General features: G+C 42.4%; 1 protein-coding gene across 8 annotated transcripts in view; it reads left to right on the top strand.

Annotated features, from left to right (window-relative positions):
* TSPAN4 (tetraspanin 4) overlaps positions 1-23837 on the top strand; it is a 455141-nt gene that overhangs the window by 357270 nt on the left and 74034 nt on the right. The window lies entirely within an intron of this gene.

The raw sequence follows: 23837 nt of genomic DNA, 5'->3' as shown, positions 1-23837 counted from the left end.
TTAACCTCTTGGGCTGACCCCAAGCAATCAAGTATCATATAGCCGAATGGCAGATGCCCACTTTGTCAGTGAGTCATTAGTTTAGCAGGGAGATGGCATTATAAAATGTATTATTTCTGTACTGTGTGAGCAGAGTAATTTATAATTTGGGTGAATGATTAATAGAAAATGAGCTTTAATAGAAGTGAGGTCATTTGTTTTCAATTATAAAAGCTGGAGTTATAGTATGGGTCAAGAAGGGCGCAGCACGCAGAAAGGTGTGCCAAAACAGCACGTTATGTAGCATGACCAGACTGTCGGTAGAGCGTCTGTGCTATGATCTGTCGAGTTACGTGGCTATCTGCAAATGGCGTTTTGGGCAGAGCAAGGGGGTTTGTAGAGAAGTGCTTTATCAAGATATAGCATTGGCCAGCTACACTGGGCTGATTGCTCTGGATTCCCAGAAATGACTGTTTCAGGGATAGCATTCCCTTACATCATATATGATCACTGTGAAGGGCAGCAGTTTCACCTTTTGCATTTGCTTGACAACCTTTCAGCTTTCTGGTTTGGCTGATAACAAATACTGGAGTTTCTTAGGAGAACATACGCTATCAGCTTTGATTGACTTCCTTTGTAATTTTGGCAGGCAATGTTCCCTAAATGTATGACACAGAGGATTACTTGGTGAAGACTGTCACGTACTGGGACAAAAGGATTTTAAGAGGAATAAAGACAAGTAAACATTCATCTTTGGTGGACTGTTGTTAAAATCCTTTGAGAAGGCAATTCATATGAAGAGTGTAACCAGAATTTTAAGAATTGCTGATGTCAAGAATAAGGAAGGGTGAATATGATTTTTAGTGATTAAGGCAATTAAATATGATGCAAAGGTTTGGATTTTTTTTTGCTCCTGTTCTTTTTTTCTCCTTCACTAACAGAGGATGGGGGAGCTGAGCGCTGCCGTTAGGAAGATGCAGGTAGGATGAAAGAATCGGACAGGATGCAGAACAGCTAAGAGGCAACAGTTGTATTTGCAGGGTGGGGAAACAGCCAAGGAGGTGACAGGTAAAGCTCATTTGTACAGCTGGGAACTGCTAACTTAGATGGACAAAGGAAAAAGCATGGGCCTGGAATAGAAACCTTCAGTGAAGAGGAGCTGATAAACAATGGTACCGGACCTAAATTTGATAAGTCCGTGGACCTATGTGATTTATAACAGTGGAAGATCTTATATGTTCTGTATATCTTTTTTCTTCTGCCCTTTTGCACACAAAGTTCAGGTTTGTGTTTTTGATGTCATACGGGTTTTCTCTTACTTATTTGAATTTTTTTTCTGTATTTGTATGTTTTTAAGTGTTGGAGGATATCACAGTTATTTCAGGCTTGCTAGTTTCCATAATATACCATCAGAGGGCTCTTTGAGAGCATGGCATTTACTGAATGGCAGAGAGCTTTTCCAAGGCTGTGAAGGAACCTTTGACTCACTCAGCTGTTACACCTTTCTTCACGTAAAGCCGCATACGTTGGAGTTCACAGCTCAGTGACACTGGTGCCTGTCTTTAGAAACACTAGGTTGCAGAGAAAAGCTGCGCCTGAGCTCTAATTTTGGTCAATTCTGTTGCTGGTTTGTTTTCATGTAATATTCTATGAACTACCAGTTTTGTTGGGTTTTTTTTTTTTTATTTTTTTAAATGCCGTTGTTGTGACAACAAAATGAAGAGCTCTCCTGGCCTTTGTTATTGAAATGTACTTTTTCAAGAAGGGAAATAAAATAAACATTAGAAACAGAATCAACAATAGCAAAAATGTGAGATAGGAATAAAACCACATGATTGTTTCCTTCTTTCTCCATCCTTCAACAAAAAGGGAAGGTGAACCAAGGCTGAATAGACTCTGGCCTGCTGTGGGAAGGCATGGCAGCCTTCTGGGCCTGTTTGCTTTTATAGCAATCAGTAAATAATCATAAAGCGCTTGAACACGGTGTATTTATGTGCAAGTAGGTTGTGCATTCAAAAATGTCAGGAATTTGTATGAGTGGGAGTACTCGTTGTAAAAAACTTCAGAGCCTGACTCTTCAGTTATCTGGAGACATTTCTATGTCTGAAAAAGAGCCCTACCAGCTGAAAATACCTGTAATAGCAGGGGGAAGAAAGGAAGGCCTTCAAGTAGTTTTCTTCAGAATTAAGAAATTTGTCTTCAGTGTCACTCATTTATTTTTTAAAAAGTTGCTTTGAAAATACTATGTAGTGGTGTTAGGACCATAAAGTATAGGACTGGGAACCTGAATCAGAACATTTTCAAATTAGAGGAACTTTGGGAATTGCTCATGGCCATAAAGAGGGCAGGGAGTATGGCATTGGGTAAGTACATACACATACATGCATTAAAAAGTATGCTCTTAGCATCCCTCTTTAAAAACCATGTATTAATCTCAGTAATAAAATTTTACAGTCAGAATTTCTGTAAGTGTGTCACTGTTCCCATATCAGTCAAACGTAAGACCTCTGCTACAAGATTTTGCAGCATGATACAAAAGAGACCCGAAAGCGGCAATGTTGCTTTTTCCTCCCCTCCTCTCATCGTAATTCAGTAATTCAGTCAGAGGCACAGTTGGTGAAAAGCCCTGAAAAGGTTTGTTCCTGCTTGCTCTCCCTGGCCGGGCTCAGATACACTATTTGTATGTGTGTCAGTCTTTCACACCTGCTTTGAAACAGCAAGGGAGGATAATGTGACAAAAGAGAGAGAACTGTCTTATTCTTTCCTTTTACGCAAATGCTCGGGCTTATCCAAGCAGGAGTCTTTCAAAAGACAAAACTTTATCATGAGCCAGCCTTGCTGTCCCTTTTACGCTTGGCATTCTAAATTAGGCCTTTGTTTTGGACTGATAATCTTCATTAACAAACTCAGAAAGTGGAATTTAAAAACAAAAAAGGGATTCAATTATTTTACCTTCATTACAGTTCATGCTGCTGCTGCTCCTCCCCTTGGAGAGCACTGAAGAGGCTCTCTTGCCGTTTCAGACTCTTCTCATTTACAGAGCGCGATTGTGTGAGTTGACCACATTTTCCAAACCACTGATCTTGCTGCAGATGCTCTGCTGACTTGTTTCTGGCTTATGTGCAGAAAGTTAGCCAGTTGTATGGAGTTGCCAATAGTTCTTTTAACTGAAGACAGTTAAGGGGTCTGTGTTTTGCTTTTCTAAATTACTAGCTGTTATGTTCCCTATGCATCAGGTGGAAGGGGGAGCTATACCATATGGGAAAAGATTCTGCGTATTTGCATAGCTTCTTAGAAGTCTGTGAGTCTGTGCTGTATTATAGGAGCTGGACTTGGCTGTCATGTGACTCATGCTTTTAGGCAACTGGAGTACTTTAAATTACATCAGAGATTTGGTCAGTGAGTACCCCGTTAGGAGTATGCACTGTGTATCATGTGCATGTGAATAAGCATGTATAAGGGCAGACAGCTTGTTCTTTTTTTTTTTTTCTGTTATAGCAATTCTTTTTTCCTTTCCCTTAACTCCTGTTGTATCACATGTGGCTTTACCTGATGTGTTCTGCAGCGCAGACAGACTTAAACTAGTTTCTTTCTTTCTCTCTCATTTAGTCTGCCGGACTGCAGATTTATCCCATTATAACACAGACAGCAGAGACCATCCATCGGTAGCAGATTAGGGTTGGATAAACTTTCCTGGGCATGTTCAAATCCTATCACATACCCATTATAAAGCAGCTGCAGACCCAAGGAAGAGGCATTACACTGATCAAAGTCTACCTAGCGAGCTCTAAACCTTGTGGTCTGTATATGTGTTAATGTCACCACACTGGCAGCTTTTCACTAAATCTTAGCAGAGAACAGAGTGTGTGGATGCAAAAAGTCTTTTTCACAAACTCCTCATCTGAGGTTGGTCCAGAGAAGATACCATGGGGGCGGAAGGCGTGAGCAACACCTGTGTGGAATTTAGCTGTGAATAGCACGCTTGTAAACAAAGCTCTGACTTCAGAAAGGTAGACGGCATGTCTTGGTGCAGAGCGTTATGTCTGAGTGGTTCTTCCCTCTCACTGTGGCCATCCGGCATCACATAGAAATCACCTCCTCAGATCTGAACCTGTTGAAGAGTCTCAGATGGGCCAGATGAGGCTGGAATTGCTTCAAACTTCCTCTATCTGCTGCTTGGCTGAAATTTCACCCAGTCTATGCCAGAAGGACTTTGGCTGCCCTTGTATCAATCTGTTTGCTGTGGGACAGGTGGTCGTAAGGCATTGTGGTCCCTAAGCGTGAGACTTCCTGTGGCCAGTGCCATCAGGAACAGACTGTAGTGACCATTTGTGGAGGTACGGTTTAATGGTTGGGGCTGGAAATTGCACAGGAGGCAGCAGAATAGTCTTGTAATGTCCCCAGAACAGCTCAGAGATAATAACCTTAAGGCCTGGGGACAGGCAACAAGCACTCTTCTGTTGGCACTCCAGCTGCAGAGCTGGAACAGCCTCTCACTTCCCTGTGGCCAGTGCTTTGCAAAAGATGATGCCTGGGTTTTGCAAAAGGGTTTGGCACCTGTTTAACCCCGCATCCAAATGCTTCTGCCTTAGCTTTTCTTCAGAGCTGTTGTATATGTCCATACTTTGAGAGGCACCTGGAGAAACGTTGGGCTCTCTTTTCCATCTAGAGCCTCGGAGGGTCAGTTTTACAAAGGAGAGCAATAGGGGGATGATGTAGGGAGAGGAGAACCATTTCTCACTGGCAATGCTAAGCATTTCTCCTTTTCATACAAATATTGCCACTACTTAATTCTGCAGTTCAAGTTGGCAACATCAATAAAGTCAGCAAGCAGATGCTTTGCAGAGAGAAATTATTTCTCTGCCATTGGTTTTCCTGCCCTATAGCAAAGTTTTATTGTGATTTGATTGTGTCTGTAATAAGCCTGGCTTCCTGAGAGCTGCTCTTGGGTAGGAGACACAGAAGTTTCACTGTGAGCCTGTTGTTCCCTTTGTCAGAGTTAATTTCCCATTTCTATCTGTCTTTAAGGTAATGCTGTGCTTGTTTTATCAATTTAATAGTAAGGGAAGCCAAAAGTTTTATTTGTCGAAAGCCCTTTTAGGGGAAAGCCCTAAAGTGTGTTCAGTATGCAAAGTGCCCGGTACTGTTGTACCACCAGCATCACTGGAGTCTGGGGATGTTCTAGTACCTGTAGCCATTGCAGACTCACTGTGTGCTTTGCCCTGGATTGTATTGGTTTAAAGAGAAAGGACCTGACTTTGAATCTATTTAGAGTAGAACAAAGCAGGTAGGATTCCTGCCTGAGCCAGGGATTTTCCTCTTCAGTCTGAAAAATGTTGTATTGCCTGGAAGTTTCTGCTGGACTTCTGTACCGAGTGAAAGCAAGCATGACAGAATCAAACCTCTACCGAATGAGAATTTCTTTCAGTGGGAGCAATGGCTAGGAAGTCACTTCTGAAGAAAAGAGTCTCACTGCAGGGCAAGCCATTTCTGCTTTCTCTCTAAAATCTCTTCTACTCTGCCTCTTCTAATGTGTGAGTTTGTGCAAGCATGTCAAACATGCATAATTATACTTATAAAGCTGTCAAGGTAAGCTTGACTGTGCTTTCCTTGGGCTTGCGAGAGCAGGACGATATTTTACATAGAAAGCCTGAAGAGAGTGTGCCATGCTTTGATCACAGCTCCTTGGAGGTCCTGACAGGAGTATTTATTTGAGTATTTCAGAAACTAGCTCTGTGGCCTGCACCAGCCATAGCTACTAAAGATTACAACTGAGGATAATTATTCTTTGTAAGAACTGGTTTTTATTAGAGAGGACTGATACACAGCCCTGGTAGCACCGTGCGTGTCTTGGTGGTGCTTCAGCACTTCCTCATAATCATTCACACTAATGCTGCCCAACTGAGCAAATCCCATGCCCATTTCATTCAGATAAAATGGAGAAAATGGATGAGCTTTTCACTACCCCTGGAAGGCTGACAGCAAATCTCAGATTCATCAGACCAAGAAGGAAGCAATTACCCAGACAGCAGCTTGCCAGTAGCAACTTTCTCCCTCAAAATAAAGGGGCACAATGACATCATGTTTTCATCCGCTCTTCCTGTGCTGCTGCAGTGACGGGAAGGCAGAGGCTGGGTCTGAGAAATCTGCCTGTTCCTCCAGGGCTTTCCTCTGACTTTTCTCCTTCTAAACCTCCACTTTCTTTGTTACTGTATGTCCTTCTGCCTTGAATGCACTTTATTCCCTGCCACTTTGTACCAGAACAACAGCAAGACAGACATTTTCTTAAATTTCCTGCTGCTTTGTGCAAATTCATCTGCACTGGCACTTACACTTTATTTCCTCCATCATATGTTGAGATCAGCTCAGACACAGGATATAGATGATGCAAGTGACAGCTGAGGGAAATGTTTTAGGATGAGAAGAGAGGTATTTGAAAAATGAGACCATGCATCTCAGATGTGGTCACTCAGAGTTGATGTACCTGAACCCGAAGAGAGAGCAGCAGCGTGTCAGTAGCTGTGTGAAGAGTATATTTTCACCAACAATTGCGATGTCGACAAGATAGATAAGAAGACTGTCAGCAGGTCTGTTTGTCTTGGAGGCTATGCAAGTAAAGTGGAAGGATGAATTCCAGATCTCTTCATGGCATATTGTTGGATGCATGGTATCCAATAGCTTGGACAGCAAAAGCTCACAGAATGTACGTGGGGAATGCCTTCTAGTCCCGTGTTCCTTTAACTAGTCTGGAAGCTTTGGAGCTTTCTGGTTGTGGGCAAGGGAGATACCTTTCTGTTGGTTTTCTCTACCAAGTGTGTGCAAATTGCTTCTTTGCGTTTAGAATAGAGTAGACTGTTTCAGTTGGAAGGGACCTACAATGATCATCTAGTCCAACCAGAACCGACTCAGGGCTGACCAAGTGAAAGCGTGTTGTTAAGGGCATTGTCCACATGCCTCTTAAACACAGACAGGTGTGGGGCATCGACCACCTCTTTCAGAAGCCTTGTTCCAGTGTTTGACCACCCTCTCAGCAAAGAAGTCATAGAATCATAGAATGGTTAGGGTTGGAAGGGACCTTCAAAGGTCATCTAGTCCAACCCCCCTGCAAGGAGCAGGGACATCCCTGACTAGATCAGGTTGCTCAGAGCCTCATCCAGCCTGGCCTTCAACGTTTCCAGAGATGGGGCCTCCACCACCTTTCTGAGCAACCTGTTCCAGTGTTCTATAACTCGCATCGTAAAAAATTTTTTCCTAATTTCTAATCTAAATCTACCCCCCTCTATTTTAAAACCATTACCCCTCGTCCTATTGCAACAGGCCCTACTAAACAGCCTTTCCCCATCTTTCTTGTAGGCCCCCTTGAGGTACTGGAAGACCGCTATCAGGTCTCCCCGGAGCCTCCTCTTCTCCAGGCTGAACAGCCCAAACTCTCAGCCTGTCCTCATAGGAGAGGTGCTCCAGCCCTTTTATCATCTTTGTAGCCCTCCTCTAGACCTTCTCCAATTGGTCCATGTCTTTCTTGTGTTGGGGGCTCCAGAACTGGACACAGTACTCCAGGTGGGGTCTCACCAGGGGGAGAGGGGGGAATCACCTCCCTCGACCTGCTGGCCACGCTCCTCTTGATGCAGCCCAGGATGTGGTTGGCCTTCTGGGCCGCAAGGGCGCACTGCTGGCTCATGTTGAGCTTCTCATCCACCAGCACTCCCAAGTCCTTCTCCTCAGGGCTGCTCTCAATCCATTCCCCGCCCAGCCTGTATTTGTGCCTGGGATTGCCATGACCCAGGTGCAGTACCTTGCACTTGGCCTGGTTGAACTTCATGAGGTTGACACGGGCCCACCTCTCCAGCCTGTCAAGGTCCCTCTGGATGGCATCCCTCCTTTCCAGCGTGTCGATGGCACCACACAACTTGGTGTCATTGGTGAACTTGCTGAGGGTGCACTCTATCCCACTGTCCATGTCGCCGACAAAGATGTTGAACAGGGCCGGGCCCAACACGGACCCCTGAGGGACGCCACTCGTGACCGGTCTCCACCTGGACACTGAGCCGTTGACCACCACTCTCTGAGTGCGGCCATCCAGCCAACTCCTTATCCACCGAGTGGTCCGTCCATCAAATGCTTACTAATGTCCAGTCTAAACCTCCCCTGCTGCAGCTTTGAACCATTCCCACATGTACTGTTGCTGCATACCATGGAGAAGAGCTCAGCACCTCTCTGTCTGCTTCCCGTCCTCAGGAAGCTGTAGAGAGCAATGAGATCACCCCTCAACCTCCTTTTCTCTAAATGAGACAAGCCCGAAGTCCTTAGCCTCTCCTCATAGGACATGCCTTCCAGTCCTTTCATCACCTTTGTTGACCTCCTCTGGATGAATTCAAGGACCTTTACATCCTTCTTAAATTGTGGGGCCCAGAACTGCACACTGTACTCAAGGTGAGGCCATACCAACACTGAATACAGTGGGATAACCACCTCTTTTGCCCAACTGGTTATGCTGTGTTTGATGCACCCCAGGATGAGGTTTTCCCTCTTGGCTGCCAGTGCACCCTGCTTACTCCTGCTGAGCCTTCTGTCAACCAGCTTCATCAGATCCCTTTCTGCAGGGCTGCTCTCAAGCCACTCTTCTCGCAATTTACACTTGTGCCCAGTGTTACTCCATCCTAGGTGTGTTCAACTTGTCAAATTTCATCGCATTAATCATAGCCTAATGCTCCAATCTATTTAGATCCCTCTGCAAGGCCTCTTGTCCCTCAAGAGAGTCAACAGCTCCTCCCAGTTTGGTGTCATCAGCAAACTTGCTAATGGTGCGTTCAACTCCTGCATCCAGGTTGTTGATAAATATACTGACAGCACTGAGTACTGGCCCTAGAATTGAACCCTGAGGAACACTGCTGGTGACCAGTTGCCAGCCAGATGTAGCCCCATTCACTACAACCCTTTGAGCTCTGCACTTCAGATAGTTCTTCACCCAGCACACCGTGAACCTGCTCATCCCACAGTTGGACAACTTCTCCAGAAGGTTGCTGTGAGGGACAGCATCAAAAGCCTTACCGAAATCCAGAAAAACTACATCACTTCATCCACTAGGTGAGTGACCTTATGATAGAAGGATATCAAATTAGATAAATGGAACGTTCCCTTTGTGAACCTGTGTGACTGTGCCTGATGCTTGCATTATTCTTTAAATGCCTTTCAATAGTATGCAGTATGATCTTCTGCATGATTTTTTCAAGAACTGAGGTTGGACTAGCAGGTCTGTAGTTCCCTGGGTCTTCCCTCACCCCCTTTTTGTAGATTGGAATAACCATCTTCAACAAGTACAGGTCCAATGTTTTCTTTAGACCTCCTCTTGCTATTTACATACTTGAAAAACCCTTTCCTGTTATCTGGAACAACACTGGCCAGTTTCAACCCTTTCTTGTCTTCTCCCTGCAGACACAAACCACAGCTCTCTAATCTTCCTGTGAAGCCTCGCCTTGCTTCCAGAGATCATACAGGATCTTCTTCCTCTTGAGCTCCACAAGGACTTCCCTGTTCAGCCAAGCTGGTCTTCCACCCTGCTTGCTTGACTTAGGACACAGTGGAATTGCCTGCTCCTATGCATCTAAAAGCTGGTTCTTAAAGACTGACCAGCACTCATGGACTCCTAAGCCCTCAAAAGCAGATTCCCAGGGTACTGTGCTAAATAGCTCCCTGAATTGCTTAAAGGTTGCTCTCCTCAAGTAGCAACTCTGCTGTCCTTTTTTGTTATTACACTGAAAATTTTAAACTCAACAGCTTTGTGATCACTGTGGCCAAGACGGCCACCTACCACCACATCTCCCCACAAGTCCTTCTCTATTCACAAACAGCCAGTCTAGGAGGGCGTCTTTCCTAGTTGGCTCACTAAGTACCTGCGACAAGAAGTTATCTCCTACAAACTTCAAGAATTGCCAAGACCTGCTCGTCAGAGCGGTATGATGTTCCCAGCTGATGTCTGGGGAGTTGAAATCTCCCAGAAGGACCAGGGCTACCAAGCCAGAAATTTCTCCCAGTTGCCTATAGAATAACTCATCAGTGCCTGCATCCTGGCTGGGCGATTTCTAGTAGACATACACTACATCATCTCCTTTGTTTTCCATCCCCCTAAACCTCACCAGAGGCTCTCAAGCACATCATCACTAACTGTAAGGGCTACACAATCAAACCTCTCCCTTATGTATAGTGCGACACCTCCACCTGCCCTGCCTGTCCCTCCTGAACAGTCTGTAGCCCTCCATCCCTACACTCCAATAATAGGAGTCATTCCACCAAGTTGCACTAATGCCAATGATATCACAGCTCTGGGAGCTGACCAATGTTTCCAGTTCATCTTTTTTGATTCTCATACTGAATGTGTTGGTATACAAGCATTTCAAATACTCTCGTGAGCCCTCCGTGCTCCCAGGAACAGTGTGAATGTACACACCAGGATTGCCACCGTCTGGCGATGCCATGCCAACCCTTGGCTTACCTACTGCAGTCCTGTTGGTATCCCCTCCCCTCAACAGTTCTTTCATTCCCCCTCCATAAGCAAATCAGAGAGCAGAGTCATTGAGCAGAAAGGAGTTTTGGTTCAGTGAACACAGAAAATCTTCAAATTAGGGATGAATGCAGAGCTCCTGTATAATAACAAAAATTACTGAGACAGCGTATCTCAGGATGAAGGTCAAGGACGGAGAGGGAACATTCATCCAGATCGCTGAGTGTGGAGGGAACTAGTTAAGGAGAGCAGGCTGTTTACTCAAAGGATTTTCCTTCATATTTCTCTGCTTTATCTTTCTGCTTTCATTTGTGGACTCTCATTCATCCTGCTGTGCTTTCCTCCTTTGCAATGTTTTGTCCATGTACTTTTGATACCTGTCTTTCTCTTCTTAATGGCCAGTGACACCCTTAGAGAGCCATGGGAAAGAGAGGAGGTGAATTGAATGTTGGCTGCTTTTTTTTTTTGTTGTGTTTTCTGTCCTGGCAGAAGCCTATTGCGTTAGAACAGTTCTTGAGCTGTGCCACATGCCAAATAAGATCTCACCATTCTATACTATGCACCAAGCATTGCTGTTATGTGATGGGCAAAGCTCCCTCACCCTTGGGAGAGTGAGAGACCATGCTGGGACTGAAATGTCAGGAAAAGTACTGAAGGGAATGCCTCTTGGGGATTCACTTCATCATCTGAAGACGAGCTGTTAAAGGCAGGCTCTGGCAACAGAGCTTTCTGTCCCTGTGATTGAGTTATGCCTCTTAAATGGTTAATGGAATGGGAATGGAGACTGCTGAAATAATCTTGAGATATTTTCCTGTTACTGAGTTGCTTGTTTACAATTTGAAATAAGTCATTTAGCTTTAAGTGGCCACGGGTCATTAATTATGACCAGGTTCTCTACAGTACAGCTGCAGACTGGAAGTGGCCTCATGATGAGTTATTAAATAAGACTTTTTCCTTGATTCACAAATATGATTTTTATTATGAACTTAACTGAGAGATATCTTGTTTGAATAAAGTTATGCTTCTCAGTGTTTGACTTCCTTTTCTATCCCACTCCCACATATCTCTCTGATTTTATTCTCTAGTCAGACCTGTTCCACCCAGCACAGACACGTTGCAACAGTCTCTGCCCTGAAGCTCATTTATTCTCTTGCATATTAAATTTGCATGAAATTCCACCGTTTTGTTTCGGAGGACATCCTAGAATTAGTACGCAGCCTGGTGTCACGAGGCGGTTCTCTAGATTTCCTCTCTTTTCTGAAGGCTGTAACATTTACATTTGAAAGCCTTTTATTTTTCCACCTGTGGCATTTGAATTGCAGTACACCCTGTGGACATTTCAGCTTTGTCAGCTTGACTGTTGTTAGGCTGTAATCATTTATCATCATTGACAATGATTTTATGTCTGGTTTTTTTAGCAGGTATTGCAAATCATTTGTTGGTAAACTACTGTGAGCGTGCAAAGACTTAAGATATATAATTTATAAAATCATATTTATGTAGCCGTGCTTTATGATGGAAAGTTTTGGTGAGAAAGCATTTGAGGTGACAGTTTATTTTTAGATGAGCCAGAAGTCTCTGTTTCCATCTCATTTCAGGCCCCAGCACAAAAGGACTGAGGTTCTGCAGAAACCCAAAAGCTTTTTCCCCTCTAATGGCAAGAGAGAGTATGTAAATAAAACTGACAAACATAAAAATGCAATAAACTACAACTGTTTCATGAATTTATAACGTGAGGGGGAAAGGTAATAAAAAAAGCTATAAAGTCCTGTCAGTCACACTCCTTTATTATGAGCTGCTAAGCAATACGCGTGCTGGGCACTGCAAGAATGTAAGTGTAGCTGAATGCTTTCCATGAACATTTTCCCCCGTGGAAGGGACTTGCTAAAGTGAGATAATTTGATTCTTCATGCACTCTGTGTGTATTTGCACACAGATGAGGCTTTAATATCTGTGCGATAACATGTTTTTATCCTAAGGAAGAGAAAAAGCAATATGTAATTTTAATTAATAAGGGTAGATGAGTTCATTTCCAAATTACCTCAGGGAGGATTGTGAAGTTTCATGACCTGACATTTGGAGAGAAAATAATCTTTTCTCTCTTTTAGGTAACACGGTGAGAGAGGGATTTTATGTGTAAGTCTATGCTGTTTGCTCTGACTACCCTGCAGTCACTGCATAGAGTAGGTTTCCCAAGGGGTGATTTGTCCTGGATGCATAGTCTAGAATAGGCTGGAGTGACCTTTGGAGATGCCTGTTTCTTTCCAGTGACAAAGGAAAGTCTGGGCAGATGGATTTGAGCTGGGATCCAGGTTGCCCTAACTCTAGGCATCTGGGCTACGTTTGCAGTCAGGAGAATTCTGGTCAATGCCATTAATGGTGTCTAGGGAGCTATTCAAAGGCAGGCTTGGACTGTGATGAGCCACATTGATTTCTAGACACCACTAATAGCACTGACATCTAAAGTTAAGTGACCTGAATCCCAACTTATATGTCTGAAAGCTGGTCATATAGACCTGAAGTTAGAAGAAATATTTGCAATCTTTCTGGCTTGTCTCCTGTAGAAGAAGATGGAGTTTAGTCAAGAAATCTTCTGAAGTTCAGAAGTTTCAACTGTACTTATGTGACCAGAGGGATACTTGTAGGTAGCCCTTAGTGTAAGTTCATTGTTTGGATGGTCCCAGTGGGAATGTTGGTTTTTGGGTTTTTTTTTGGTTTTTTTTTTACGTTTGTACTCTTTTTTTTTTTTACTTTGTAGTCTTTGTGCTCATTTCTGTAGATCCCTGAAACAGAGAAAGCAAAATAAAATGTGAAAGCAATGGATTCTGTGGGCTCTCCTATCTGTACATTGCAATGAAGCTGCTGATCACAGATCTGTTTAACTAAATGTGTTTATTCCAAAGCATCTGAAATGCTTCCATAGCAGATATTTGATTGGTGATAAGAAAGGACTGTAGTGTTTCCTTTGTGGATAACTAGCGAAGAAAATAAGATTATTTGAGGTGGCATTCACTACTGATGGCATACTGCCCATGCTTGGAAGTGGCTTGGGATACAGGCAATTGTATATAAATAGAACTTGTAAGAGTGCAGAAAAGCCTCAGATGTGCTATTGCACAGCAAAGCCTAATATAAATAAACAATCATTAAAAATTACTAACATAAAACAAGGGAATAATCTTTGCTTTCTCTTGTACTCTTGCCCAATTAGAATAGTTTTCTTGACAAGGCGTTTGAACTGTTGTAGTGAGAGATGCTATTGCAGTCATAATGCTGGTATTGTTACAAGGGAGTACTTACATGGTGTTGTTAGGCAATTGTGATGATAGTAAATATTTTGTTTGCCTGTACAAATATTATTAACAGTCCATTAAAAAGAATCCATAAAAGATTCAGAATGCGTCTTACTCAGCTTTCTGATAGTGTTCAGTGAAAGAAAATAAGCTTTTTGCTGCGAGGCTGCTTGTTATTACGGTGTGATTATTGCTCACAAGTCTGTTATTGATCAGGGGATCGATACTGAATGTGGTAGAAGCCCTTCCTATGACCATATGAGCTGCTTATTGATGGAACTGTTTAAAAAAAGATTTCTTATTAAAAGACGGTTGTGGTGTACAAGTTTGATCATTCTTCCCATCTCTGTGGAAAGCTAAACCTCAGAAAAGGAAAGTCTCACTGTGACTTAATGTATTTCACATTTCATCATTAGTGTTGCTATTACTGGTATACTTAGTTGTTCTCCAAATCTTTGCATTTGCATTGTGGATAACCCAGTTTGTTTGGGTGTTTGTTGGTTTGTTTTAGTACAGGAAAGAATGTTAAGACGGTGAGCGTTCATTTTACGTGTGAGCTTTTATGGCAGTCAAGGGGTTAAGTTGCATCCTACAGAGTCATACCTTTTCACTGTGAAATGTAGCAGAGAGGCTGACGGTGGGGAGGGAAAATAAAAATAAAAAGAGAGGGTGGGAAATGGTGTTACAGCGATCTGAACCAGTCTTTCATTGCACAATTGTATTTTATTCATGACACCTCAGCACGCCCACCTTGTACTCCAGTTGTTTTCTAGTTCGTTTTATTCCCAACACTAACCTCACACCTTGTGTTCCTTCCATTGATTGATGCTGTAGTGTTGGTGTGATATGGACTGGAATGTGTCTTTAGCTTTACTGGAAGCATGAATACGAGGAAGACTGTTAATAAATAGCAAGTACAAGGTTTTCATGCCTGTAACTCATTCACATAGGAAGGCTGTGCTGGAGTCACGTCCCACAGCTTTCTAGGAGCCAAGATATTCTGTAAAAGTTCTACTGCTTCCCACAGTCTTCCTGGGACTTGCTGGTGATGGGCTGGATTCCTGAGCGGGGCTTCAGCTCCTGAAGGAGGCAGTTGGGTGTGCCAGGAATCAGACCAAGACTCCTGTGCTTTTTGGTGAGGGACTTGGAGAACAGTGAGAGGGGACTTCCGGTAATACAGAAGATTTGTCTGTCCTCAGGTGTTTCCAGCACCTGGTCAGAGAGAGCAGGTCGCAGGTGCAGTATCTGTGACGGGACCAAGGGATGGGAGTGCTGTATTGCTGGTGTTCCCTCTGACCCTCACCTCCATCCCTCTGCTGTCAGCTGGTGGGTTTGAGACCAGTATGTGACCCTGTATATCCTCGTTGACACTGTTACGGGCTGCTGAGTGAACTTCACAAAGATGAATGGGAGAGAAGAATGTCACATGGCTGCGTTGGTACTGGAGCAATTGGAGAAGACCTGTTCTATCGTGTAGACCGTAGGTTTGCAAAGAAAACCAGTTTCTCTTTGAAAAGGTCTCCATCAGGAAAATTAACCGAAATCACAGTGAAATATATCAGCACAATTTTGGACCTGTGGGAAGGATGCTCTTAAAATCAGCCTTGAGATGTGAAGAGCCAAACACGCTAGTAAAAGCTACCTGACCCCCATTCCAGGACTGAAACCAGAAACTTTTTGTGATCTGACTCAACTTCTAGAAGTAAGTTCAGCTTCTGCCAGGGTGCATTGCGGGAGATCCTTTGTTCAGGCTGTTTAATCAAATATTGGTTTATATAGTCAAGACTTTTATTTTTTGAAAGCTTTTTTTGAAAGCTTTGGTGAGGGAGGATATCACCTTTAGCTGTTGTCATTTTTTTTCACAGTATCAGCAAGTTTCTTTTTTAGATACACAACTAATTTTACATTTCAACTCTAGTATCTATATTCTATATGGACGTTTCTATAGCAACCAGCCTTGTGCTATCTACATGCCTCTATGGATGGATTAAACATGTAATATAAAAAATGTTTTTCATTTTATTTTTCTACAGACTGTGCCTGTTAGCATGTGTTTTAAAAACTTTTCGAGTAATATGAAATAGAAAGATCATCTCTATCATCTTTGTACGCTTTAAGAAACCTGTTTATTTATCTTTGCTTTTTATATGACCCCTATCTTCTTATTATTTCTCTACCTCTTGCTCTAAACACATCCAGTGCCTCTAGGGGAGGGAAAAGCACTAACGACACCAAATAACCTGGGGTTTATCCAATGCAAGGAATCTGTGGTAAACTAGGGAACTGAGCTGTGGCTTCTGGAGTCATTATTTGATCCTCATTATCCTCAGTTTCTCCCAGAGTCTCACCAAACGGTTTAGGTAAAATTCTCTGACAACAATCTCCTTTATAGAAATCACAGATTTTATATGAAAGACCAAACTTTTCCGTTTTATTTCCTTCTATTGTTTTCAGTATTTAGTGCTATGTATGTGACAACAAGTGACTAAAATTGCATTTAGACCTCCAGGTCTGGTCTTTTGCCAGTTTATGCTGCGAAGTCATTTTAAAAGTTGTGTATTATTTTACCGATGGGATAGTACAGGGACTCCAGAGCACACCCAGTTTTCTTCCATTTCTGCTTCTTTTTAAAAAGATTTAACTTCCATTTGATAGATTCAGATTCCAGACTTCAAGCATGTATTCCTCTTTACAGCTATATCGATTTCATTACAGTCATCCCAGGTGGATTTAGAAATTACATTTGAGGAACAGATGAGAAAGCTTTAACACTTTCAATTTGGCAGCAGTTAAAACTAGAACTTGAAAAGAGATATATTATTTTCGTTGTTGTATATTCACCCCTTTCCCTCTTCTAACTCGTGCACTTACTCTGCATTTCAGTGAGTTGCCATTAACTCATTACTTTACTCATAATCCTTAATTTGAATTAGAGTTTAGGCAAGTTTCCAAATTAGATGTTTGTGACACGATTTTTTAATGTTCTGTGATCATGTTGAATCTTTTATCAGCAATACTGCCTTAATAGGTCATCTGCACTTGTTCTACTTCTGCAAGTTTTTGCATCCTCAATGATACGACTTTGCAGTGTGGGACAATTAAGTGCACTACAGAAGTGACTAATTAAAGTCAGTGGCAGTTAAGCACGTGCTTTAAATGCTTTGCTGGATAAGGGTCTGATTTAGCAACATTGAAGTGTTTCAATGAATTTTGACCCTGTGAAAGGAAAATACCACTTCTGGACTGAGTGTATGAACTCATAAATGTTGTAGTTCTGTTCTTTCATAACTGTAGTTGATAGGTAACTGTGATTTAGACGAGCAAGCGCGTAGGAGAATGCTACTCATAAAACAGCAGGGATTCACTGGATGACTTTTTATTCACTTTTCCATTAGCGAGGTGTCAGCACAGTATTCTGTCTTTTGATGTCTTCAATTGTCCCCAGATTTACTTTAGTTATTTGAGAGTGCAGTTTAGTGATGGAACTAAACTGGGGAAGAACAATGAATATCTTAAGGCTTAAGCTTTTGAGGCTCGATCCTCACCAGGGTAACTGAAAAAGGATTTTGTATATTTCCATTATTGACACTATGAAAGTGAATGCCCTTCTTGTGATTTCTTTGCCCACATAGAGCTTCAAAGTCATAGAATCATAGAATGGTTAGGGTTGGAAGGGACCTTCAAAGGTCATCTAGTCCAACCCCCCTGCAAGGAGCAGGGACATCCCCAACCAGATCAGGTTGCTCAGAGCCTCATCCAACCTGGCCTTGAATGTTTCCAGGGATGGGGCATCCACCACCTCTCTGGGCAACCTCTTCCAGTGTTCTACAATTCTCACTGTAAAAATTTTTTTCCTAATATCCAATCTAAATCTACCTCCCTCTATTTTAAAACCATTACCTCTCATCCTATTGCAACAGGCCCTACTAAACAGTCTCTCCCCATCTTTCTTGTAGGCCCCCTTTAGGTACTGGAAGACCACTGTAAGGTCTCCTGTTTGTAGACTTTCTAGGTGTGATGAAGTTGCTCTCGGTATTTGTCAGGCTCACGCACTGGGTGGAATATCCTAAAACAAAGCCTATTTGTAGGAGAGAAGTGTGTAAAAGGAAGGACAGCACCAACCTGAGCTATTGAAGTGTGTTTCTTTGAACTTGTAACAAGACTACAGTGCAGTTAGAGGGCTGTGAGGGTGGGAATCCCAGGATGACATGCTGGCAGCCAGAACACGGGTCAGGATTGTAGCCCTAACCTATCTGTGTGTGAAACAGTTGCTTGCCTGTCATACAGGGTGTCAAGTTCAGGCCCGTGGAAGATGGTGCGTCATGTCTACTTTGAAATCGTGTTGAGTGCTATACACTGTGTTGCACCACTGACAAGAGAGTGGCTTGTAAAGGAGAGGCAGACAGCATGGGAGTCAATTCATTTGAAAAGTCTGGTATAACATGGAGGCTGGATCCTTGGCTGTTGTTGATCACAGTGGTGACTGATCAGTCGTGGTGGCTGATACCAGTGGGGGATGTAGGCCTGCAGCTATTGGAGGCGTTTGGCTGCTGCTTGTGTACATAACGGCCCATATTGCAAGATGTTATTTTTGTATTTTAAATTAATTTTTAAGCAAAATCAAAAGAATATGGAGTGGCAAGGCCAAGCAATTAGTTTCATATAGAGTTTAATTTTTAATTGCTTATATGCAGAGCTGAAGAGATTGGCATTTGAAATGCTTTCTGCTTTATTCACTTGTGCTCTTTTAAAGCATGTTCTGTAAGTCATAGAGATATTAGTGAGAAAGTTCAAAAGTGAATTAAGTGACACCAGAGCAAAATAAAATTTTGTCTTTGAGAGAGTATACCGCAGTGAGTAGATGTTGTTCTAAAAGAAAGCATTACGTCTGGGAGTAGAGCAGCATCTGTTTGTGATGTGTAATTTATGTGGGATAATGTCTGCCTACTGGGTGCAGCTAGCACTCCATAGGAGTTGAGAGCAGACGTGTCTGTCTGAGAAGGAACACAACTGAGAGCCCATCTGAATTAGATGAGGAAAGGATTTTGTGAGTGGTTTCCTTTTACAGAGGGGCTTTGCAGACTGCAGGCGTGGAGGTTTCTTTTCTTGCTTTTTTTCTTCTGTACAAACCTCATGATGTGCCCTACTGTTGAAATCCTGAGTCTCAACAGACTTTTGAGGTCTATCGCAAGACTTGATAGATTGGAGACTTTTCTGCCCTTATTTATGCTTCCCTGAGAAGACTTCTTCAGGGGACTGTGCTGACTCAGCCAGCCTGACAGTCAAGGTGCTAAAGATGTGTGGATGGAGTATGGGGTGCGAAGGACATGGTGCATTCAGCCAAGCTTTGAAAGGCTGCTTAGTCCCTAGGCTGGGAAATCAGGCAGACTTTTTACAGTGACCAAGAGGATCCATAAGCCCAGTTCTCACTGATTTTTTTTTAATGCAAATTATGAGACAGCTGAAGTGCTCTGGAGTGATGGCAGCTAAGAATTTGCTGGCAGCTGCTCAAATTCCTTAAGCAATACTGAAAACTTGGGCCGTGGCTGCAAGAGCAGAAGGCAGCACTATGGAGGAGAAGGAAGTACATGGCTGCGAAGAGCTGAAGTGGAGGTATCCTTATTCTGCTTCAGAAATACAGTTAGATAATTTAATCCTTTTTTTTTTAATATACTATATTAATATACTTATACTATAGTATAAGCACTCTGTTGTTTCTAATTTTGCTATTGATTGCACCAACACAAGAGTCTGTTACATGTGAGCATAAGTTCTAGGATTTCCCTGCATCTATTCTGTGTCAAACTGCAAAAACACGAGTGCATTGGGTGTGTAGATGTTAGCAGGTCTTACGCCAGATTTGCTGAGACTGAGAGAGAGGAGTCTGAATAGGATCTATATGCCCACTGAAAAAGAAATACAGCTTTTGTAGGTTGAATGGATCCATGGGAGAGAAAGAGATTTTGAATTTGTTTATAAAATGTATGAATTTGATGAATGAACAGATTTCTAAATTTTGGGTTGAAGTAAACTGTGCTTTCATTGATACAAAGAGTATGATATGTAGGTAAGGAAAAGTAGGGACTTAACTCTTTGATTGTTGTCTGTATCTGTAACCCTGTCTCTGAAAATAGGCTAATGCCAAGCAAAGCAAGCAAGGGAAAAAAAAATAAAATCAAACTGTAAGTGAACATTCAAACTAGGGAGAGGAAGAGGGTGAAGTAAGGAGAACATACCAATGCCTGTAATGTTGAAAAAGTTTCATCAAGCAGAGTACCCTATTTTTGGTCATGTCACTCCAGGATGCTTAGAGAGAATAGGAGAAAAAAGGAGAGATAACGCAGGATATTTTACCAGCTGCTCCAATTAATGGTTTAAGGTCTTCCCCTGCAAGGGCTGCATGCAAATACCAGTTTTAATAAATGCTAGGATATCTTGCCCTCCTTTGATTTGTGTAATCCCTTTTTAAAGCTACTTATATTTTGACATCTTCAAAACTCTATGGGAATGAATTCCAGAATTTAATTAAATGTTTTGTGAAAAAGTACTTGCTTTTAATGGTTTTCAACCTGCAGACCAAATAACCTCTAGCTTTTTTTATCTCAAGAGAAATGAATAATGATCCTCTATTCACCTTTCCCATCCCACATTGGCATTTGTGGACTGCTACTGTTCCAGTCTCTTCACTCCCAGGAATGTGGTCTCTACTAACGGATCTTTTTTTCAAATATTTTTCCTAGTTCTTTTTAAATTGTTACTAAAAGGACATAACTCAGATCATGGCCGTTTTGGATGAGGTTTCCTCATATCCTTCGGATCTGCACTGCAGAGCTCTAGAGCCCAAATATTCTAAGAGTAGCGATGTGCTTCAGTTCCCCTTTTGCTACTTCATTTAACTTTTTAAAATCAGAGGCAAAAGGCAATTAAATTTTGTACAATCCTTTATTTGTTAAATTTCTGTATACCATCTCATATTCGTTAAGTTCCAGACCTCTGACTAGCAGAAGAAATGCAGCTTGTGCTACACTGAGGTGATACTACTATTATATGTCTCATAAGCTCTGCTAAAGTGTCCATCCATGTGGTGGGACACCATCTGCAAATTCACTCATCCTGCGTACTGGCAGTCAGCAGTGGTAGTGTGGTGCACATGGATGTCTATGAGGTCTTCAGTAGTCTAATGGCCATGAACTGCCGGCTTGAAGGTGTTTTCCAGAACTGGCACTCGTTCCTCTAAGATAGGCAGCAGCTACATCAACAGGTTCTTTGCACGTGCTTGTATAGAGCAGCGTGGTCTCTGCATTAGCACACATGCTTTTACTTTTTCCATGTGAGATTCTTGATTCATTTGATCCTGTCAATGTATGCATATATTCCATTTCCACCTCCTCTGTGTGTCTAGCTGAAAGGAACAGCAATTTAAGTATGTCTTACATTTGCTGGGTAATGTTCACATGAGTACTATTAATACTTTGATGTTGATTTTTCCGTTGCGTACTCTTTCTCCATAGCCAGAGGGGGAAGCATATTCACACAAGAGTAAATGGATAGCGAGTGGGATTGAGAAAGCCCTTCTAGTTTGGTTTATGTGGAGACTAGGGGAGAATATCCTTCCAAGTCAGTTTAACTACAAAACAACTCTCATACCTTCCACTTGGATTCCGTTACCAGGGCATTTTTTTAATACATGAGGAATTTTTTTTATCTAAAAGGGGAGGTATGACGGGTAGATCCTAATCAGTTACAATATGAGAGGCCTCGATTTGATGGATTTTCTGTGTAATAAAACCAATTAAAAAACCACTTAAAGACACCAACACCATTATCATGAACAATGAGGCAGTTTCTCCTGCAGTATTTGAAGTGCGTAGCTGTAACTTCAGAATAATTTTCTCCAACAACATGCATATATCTGACGCTGTTTGGGATTACTTTGTTTACTGTGCTGTAAGATCAATTCTAAATGTATGCACTGAAGTCTGAATAATTTATTTTCTAGCGCATTAGAACAATTTGGAGGATCTAATTCTGTAGGCAGCTTTTCTGCCAAGAGAGCAAGAGCAGACGTGTCTGTGTATCTCTTAGGGAAGGAGAGACAGACGGAATCTGTGCTTTTAGAGTAAGCCACCCACTTTACTGTTTGACTCTGCTGTTTAAATGCCTATGAGCAATTTGTCTTGAGCAGAATAAATCACTCCTTCCACAGCTGATTGCAAAGTCCTGGGCTTGCAAGGAACCTACTGCTCGTGTCTTTGTACTCATGATTTTGCAATTCAGGCGCAGACATACTAAGCAACCTATTCGAGATTTACACTGAGGTGTGTCCTGGGGCAGACACTTAACTCAATTCTCCTAAATCTTAGGGCTGTGACAGTATCCTTTCTGGTGTCCCACTGTTTTGACCTTAGAAAAAAAGATTTTACAAAAAATGCAAACATTTATTGGGAAAAAAAAATGCTAAAGGAAACTGCATTGTGTTTCAGATTTTGCCATGGGCTGCCTTGATTGCAAGAGAGTGAATTGTCTTGAACATTTCACAAGGGAATTTTTAAAATGCTGTTGTCAGTAGCCCGACATCTTTGAGGGGAGATTTGGTGGGTTTTTTAAAAAAAAGTCAACCCTGCACTCATCACATGGAGTCAATACAGACTCATATTTGGCTGCCCATAGATCAGATTCAAGCTGTAGGCGTCTCCATAATCTTTTTTGTTTTGATGTTTACTCTTTTAACTTCACTGTTTGCATGGAAGCCCCCAAATTGCCAAGAGTAGCCTTGTTAATGGCTTTGGTTTTGTTTAATTTCACGTCTTGGCAAGCCCTGAAAGCTGTCAAGACTTACCATCTCATCACTCTGCTTCTGACTGTTTGGCACAAACAAGGACTAGGGGTTGGGGATGGGGTAGGGAGAGAGAAAGTGGAGGAAAGGGAACATCATAAAAAAACTAAGTAAGGATAGCAAGAACAAAGAAATCAAAACAGACAGGCAACATAGAACCTACTACGACAGTTTTCTCTTCACTCTGATCCAGAGTGTGATCCCTCTGATCTCTGGATCTTAGACTGGGAATTACGCTGCTGTTCAGTTCAGAATGGGGGGAGCGAGTTTTTTTGAATGCTGGGGAACAGAAATGCTTGGAAAGGCTCCTGTGGCTGTCTTGGTGGGTCTGGGTTCCCTTAAGCATTTCCTTAATCCGGTGCTTGAATATTATTATTGTTGTTGGACGGAGACTTACGGGTGTTCTTCACTCCTTGCCACAAAGGGGGCTTTAAAGAGCAGTTTAGACTAGAGTTAAGGGCAGCCTCTGTTTCCCAGTTGTCCCAGTGACAACTTTGCAACTTTATTCACGGAACATGAGGGGATGTTCTGGTGCAGGAAAAGGAACAGGGCTGAACTAAGGTGGAGCAACCCTCAATAGTGTGTGTTGACATTTCCTAAGCAGCACTTCATGAAATCCAGTTTGAGCCAGATGGTTTAATGCTCAAAGGAACCCTCTGTGTGTTTCAGGGTTTGGTCAGTCAATCTAAGGAAGAGCTGTACATTATCCCTTCAAAAGTAGCAAGATAATGAGCTACTAGAGAGCCTGATATATTAGAGTATCTCTGAATCAAGGGCAATGGAGTGAGATACTCCTGCTGACCAACTGGTCTAAAATATTCTGCCCTGATCTAAATGGGTACAGCCACAGTCGCGGCATTTTTCATTAACTGTCTCCTGGTTTTCTGGTATTTTGTGCCAGTGGTGAATTCCCGGTTTCTGCAGATAAGAATGACTTTGGAAAGAGAAGACACTGGACTCAAATGTCCTAAGGGCAACAATTTCTCAAGCATTATGCATTGTACGTCCTAAAGAATTTAATGGGCGGTGGAGAAACAGGCAAGCAGGTCTTGCCATTACTGAATACAGCAGCATCCTCAGCGAGACCCACCTCCCGTAATGCAAATGATGGTTTGTAGGACCGTGTTGATAGCTTTTGCTTATATCCCCTCAGTTACGCTGAATTATTTTCTATAGGTTACCGTCTTCAGATATTCCTCCCCCTCCTCTCCCCTGGCTATTCTTCCATCAT

This window comes from Chlamydotis macqueenii, chromosome 5 (genome assembly GCF_036417535.1).
Source record: "Chlamydotis macqueenii isolate bChlMac1 chromosome 5, bChlMac1.mat, whole genome shotgun sequence".
Classification (NCBI taxonomy): Eukaryota; Metazoa; Chordata; class Aves; order Otidiformes; family Otididae; genus Chlamydotis; species Chlamydotis macqueenii.
Note: the sequence above shows the minus strand (reverse complement) of the source record. Positions and strands in the feature narration are given on the sequence as shown.